Source organism: Ruditapes philippinarum, unplaced genomic scaffold, assembly GCF_026571515.1.
Source record: "Ruditapes philippinarum isolate M1 unplaced genomic scaffold, ASM2657151v2 ctg5765_1_1_1_1, whole genome shotgun sequence".
Lineage (NCBI taxonomy): Eukaryota > Metazoa > Mollusca > Bivalvia > Venerida > Veneridae > Ruditapes > Ruditapes philippinarum.
The window spans coordinates 45,617-51,616 of NW_026864232.1; positions in this window are offsets into that span (position 1 = coordinate 45,617).

Here is a 6,000-nt window from a genome sequence, read left to right on the forward strand (position 1 = left end):
AACAAGATTAAGAATGTTTAATGCATATAAAAAGTGAATAATATTAGTCCAATATGATTTAATATATTATATTTAGAATTATCACAAGACTCTTATGTCCTATCAATTTGTAATTTTGTAACAGGGTGAGTAAATGTGCAGCCTGACCAGGACTCAAACCCGGGACACTCAGAATACTTCACTTCAACTCTACCGACTGAGCTATTAAGATGGATACACATCAACTCCTTTAAATAGTGAACAGTTCTTGACTTCTCGCTATATTAAAGCTTATCCTCAAATTTCTAAGGGTAAATTATACACAGGTGTGTGAATTGAACATACTCTGAGCTATATGCAGTTAAGGCAATATGTTGGGCGCCAATTGTAACAGATTAAGAAAAATGTACAGTCTGATCGGGATTCGAACCCGGGACGCTTAAAGAACCATACCGTGGCTCAACCGACTAAGCTATCTGGCCATTAACACATGTTCTCCCCTAAACAGTGAACAGTAATGAACCATGACACAATCCTTCAAATTACTATGTATTTAAAACTTTAAAGAAAAATTCTGTTATCAATGAATAAATTCAAATTAAGTAAACACAAATCTTAATAAAGGGAGTTGATCTGTAATTGTGTTGTAACATTTTGATCTTGTGATCCAAGAATCATGAGATACTAAAACCCCATCTTCACCATGATATACTTTGTCAACAATCTTACAGGTGGGACAAAAGTCCCAATATGTTCAGGACTGCTTGGACCAGGCTTGCCTCTGAAACAAGGCAAACTAGGGAACTGTATATCAAAGTTCCCATTCATGATATCTCACTCTTACACTTTATCTGGATCTTTTCTCTTAAAAAATTATATAAGTGCCAATTAATGTGTTTAATTGTTTCTATCAAATGCTGCAGGCTCGGTTTGATATTGCCTATGGCTATAAGAAGGCAGTGGTGATAATTATGGGTCAATGTTAAAATGATATCATTTTCAAGGGATTCTTCTGATAGGGTTAACTTTAAAAAAGGGTCATTATCAATGAATGTTTCTTTGATTTATATGCCAATGCATTATTCTCGTATATATAATATATAAATTACATGTAAGCTAGTTACCTCAGTCAGTACAGCCAACATACATGTATAATATTCTAAGGATCCAAGGTTTCATACCGGTCAAACGGCACATTCGTCTTACCCTGTGATGTTGATGCAAAATGTGCCATATATAGCTTATAAGAAGTATACTCTGCTATTCATGAAATGGATTGTAGAAAAAATTCAATATGGTGGGGATGTCACAGTATAAACTGTTCAGAAACCTTATTTCTCAGATGGTAGAGCTGTGGAATGGTTTTCAATGCATGCCAGGTTTGAGCTTCAGTCAGGCTGCACATTTCCCCTGTTACTTTCAGGGACCAATATGAAGTTATGGCGGTACTTACTCCAAGTCAATTCACTTTGTCATTTAAGTGTTCCAATGAAAAGGGACAAATTTCAATATAGTGTGGGCTATGTCAATGCATAGATGAGAAAAAACGTTTAAGCGTGGTATTCAAAAGGTTCTATGTTTTTTGGTAGTGCTGAGGTACATGTCACAGGGTGAGAAAAATGTGCAGCCTGACCGGGACTCGAACCCGGGACCTTCGGAATACCGTTCCGCGGCTCTACCGACTGAGCTATCCGGCCGCTTACACATCTTCTCCCCTAAATAGTGAACAGTTCTGAACCGTGACATACAGAAAATGAGAATTCTCATTAAACATAATATTTCAATTCATATTTGCTTCCCTTAATAAAATAAATTAGCTATTTGGAACCTCGGTTACTTTTTATCGTTAGGGACTTGAAATAGATAATATTGCAAGTATTGCTACTCATGTTAAAGATTCATAGAGGCAGTACTTCCTGGCACCAAATGACATTGAGGAAAAAATATAAAAAGGTTTATAAACCAGTACGTTGATGAACCAGACAAAACTTATTCTAAACTGAAAGCCATATCCCCAGTTTCCCATTACATATCCACGATCTGAATAAATTCTATTTTCTTCAGCCTATATTTTTCTACAGAAGTGTGCCTTATCGGAGATATCGCACTGTGCATTATTGTCAATTAAGCATGCTACTTGCGCATAGCATTTGACGAACATCAAAGAAGAACCAGTGCACCATGCGACGATACTTTAAATGTTTCAACAATTGTTTAATCATGGTCACATTATTGTTGGTCACGATATCATGTGGGTTCCCATGTTTCTCACTGTAAAAGAAATAACTCCGGTAAAGTCATACGTGCCCTACAAAGATTCCGTTGCAGATAAAAAAAATAACAAGATAACAAACTATTTTGCTTTGTATGATCCAAGCCAGTTTGATTTACATTTTGACGCATTTGAGTCTCTCTATTCATATAACTGATCGTTAAAAGGTGACAATATTGTTCCAGTATTGGCGCCTTTAAAGACGAATATAACAACAGTGGCTGTCTTAAACGTTACATTGGTTATTTAATCATGAGACATCTCAACGGTGTGCACGTACCTAGCGGAACATATTGACTGTAATATATATTTTATATATAATTATGTATAGGATTTTATGAGACACGATTCTTATGTATGTAATAATGTATGAAATCGCAAAGTAAAACTTCATTATCTTCTGGTTATCAGGGCTTGCCATTTAAGATGAATTGACTTTGGTTAAACATATAACAATTTATACATTATTATATTGCATTTTATCCATGCAAATTTGATACCCTGGTGAACATTTACCTTTATACAAATTACTCTACACGTATGCGTCTTCTTGTATAATTATCACAAATATGCCGGTCTTCTCTCGTGTCACTATAACCTTTTGGCGCTTGTTCATCCATGTATGTCTACATTATTCAAATAAAATGAATGAGACCGATATTGAAAGCACCCGGAAGCGCTGTTATTTCAATAATATCTGTCGTAAATTTATTTAAATTCATCTTTCTTCTTCTTCTTGTATAAGACTAATATCCAATATATCAACTCAAAATAAGGTATAATTTTACTCGCTATGACATTACCCTTTGATGCGTTCTAATTGAATTACGGTATGCATTGAATAGTAAGTGGTATACAGCAGAATAGTAGCTCGATCTATAGTTTATGATGTTTCATCTGTGTACCTATAATTATTACTCCCTATAAACAACACGAGCTTTATATACTTACCATAAATATTAACATAAATAATGCTAACGATGATGTAAATGTTTCAATACTCAAATTTTATCGATTAACTTGACGTGTTGAAGCTGCCTTTTTAAAACTTTTCTTACATTTTGTCTTATATTTATATCGTTAAAATGCTTTGCAATTTAATTAGATGGCATTTGGCTGGTTGCAACTGTGAAGTGACCCACATATAACAATGAACCCCGGCCATCATTTCATTTAAAATAGTGTCCCCATTCTATCAAATACTGACTCCCCTATATATAATGGCATATGACCCTATTTTATCTATAACATATTGTGCCCGAAATAATATATTCTTTAAAATCAACGCCATATTAAATTGCGAATACTCACTGTTGCTGCTTCTGGTACTGCCGTGACAATAGCTGACAAACAAGCGATAAAGCTTGGAATACGTCAGATGATCAACGTGCATTATTTAAAACAGCGGTAGATATGATACAATACGTTCAAAGTTTTATAGTTTTATTAGTGTTATTATTAGATGAGTACCCAAATACATGTAATTGTAATGACATGGTAATACAGAATTTTAGCGTTTAGCTTTACTTTAGGTGTGTTTTGAGAGAAGTCAAGGACAACAATTAACTGGAATCTCAATGTTTTTGTACAATTAAAGGTTCAAGTCTTAAATATAAAGCAATATCCTGTCTCCCGTAAAATAATTTATTTTAAAATAATCAATTTTAATGTTTAATTTATCTTACAAATGAGTTTCCTGAAAGCATTTTCCCTCAATAATGTGAAAATCATTCAATCAGTGTGTGAAAATATAAATGGTAATTAATGACATATTTAGCTTTTTCGTTTTAGCCTATTTGGAATTTTAATAGATTTGTTGTTTTGTATTATAAAATGTAATAAAATTGTACATTTCTGTCTCAGGCTTATATACGTATTACGAAGAACAACATCCGAAAGTTTGGACATTTCTATGGTAAAATTTTGAGTAGAAAGATAAAAAAATGCACGTGTACATCAACATTTTAACAAGTATATTTCATAATGTTAAATCTTGCTTTAATGCACGTGTCATGTTTTGTTTATTTAAACAATGATGTAAATGTTCGCATATAATTCCAAGAACGTGGCAAAGTCGTAATAAATATGCATCCCCTGAGTCAGAATGATAATGAATGATACTGTCTATTGATATGGATTATCGCCAGACGAACAAAAGATATGTGGTAAGTAGGAAAAAACATTTGCACTTTTAACTGCATACACTGTCTTTGTTTTTTAAGCTTGGTTTTCCCAAGTGCAACTATTTCTTATGACTGATTACAAGGACTTTGCACTTTATTTATAAATTATAGACAACTATATGACCCGGACTTATCAGAATGCTTTAAGAGGACGAAATTAAAACTTATATATGGTTTCGCAAATATGTCAACCTCACACGAAGACTTCATTCTTGGCTTAGAACTTTAAACAATCTGATTAATTCTGCGTAAAAAGATAAATATTTTGACTGCAAGTTATCAAATATTGTTCAATGGACTTGAGTTATCATATGATCGTGAAAGTGCTAAGAGACCCATTTTGTGAAAAGTACTTACACCATTAATGTCTTAGTGTGATTTATCTGTAACAATATTGAACTAGCTGTCATAAGTGTAGCTGTATAAACAACATTCCGTGTCAATAGATCATCTTATGTATTAGTTTTCCTTAATCTTATCAAAACTATTTGATGGTTTGATGACAAGTTGTCAGGATTGTTTAAAATAAATTATTGCACCGTGAGAATATTTTAGTAAGGTGGGATATAATTATGATATGAAGAACAAACGAAAAACGGATAGATTATAATTTTAGCACATATTTTGATACAAAAACACTAACTTCCTTTTCTTATAAAACAGAAGGTTTGTCGGTTTAAATATTTCTTACATTATATGCAACATTTTTTTACTTACATATAGATATATATTTTGCTAGATATGCATATTTTTTAATGTTTACCCTAGTGCTTAAGCACACCCTAATGATGCCAATGATAAGTTATTTATATTAAGAAAATGAAAGCATTTGAAACACAAAAAATTCACATTGATTGGCAGTTAACATAATTGATTAAAAAAATTCTGTTAAGATTAAACATTGATTTCTTAGAAATACATTTTTTCTGATTATCTGCCATGTGTATAAGTAAACTAATAACTAGACAATCAATGAAGACATGGAGCTAATTTCAATATCAATCGTAATTTCCCGACATGTTACCTGTTTCCGTAACGATTTAAAAAAAAGAAAACACATTTTTAAGTACTTCCTTGTTTAAATTACTGATAAGATAAAACACGTCCTATAATATCACTCCGACGAAGGACAAATGAATAGGAGAGCATTAAACTATTTGTATAATATATTAGTCACGCTACCACTCAATTTTGAAGCGTGATATTGCTGTTTTAAGGAGAGTTTAAACCTGTTTAGCAATGTCTAGCATGCGTCATTCATGTCTAGCATGCGTCATTCGCTTTAAAGCCAATAAAGTAACACATTTCTTTTATAAAGTCATTCAAAACAATAAGTGTTGCACAGCAAATATACAATTTAAAAACTTTAAATTCACATTTCGCTTTATTCTAACAGTAAGTTTTAGAAATAATCAGTTTGTTTTCTGCTTTAATTACTACTTTTAAAGAATATTATTTTTGTCGTCATGTCACATTGAGGTTTAAGGTAAACGTAATAGGTAACATTGGAATAAGTCTGTTAACATATACATATACTGTTCTGATTACACAATGATGTGATTAATA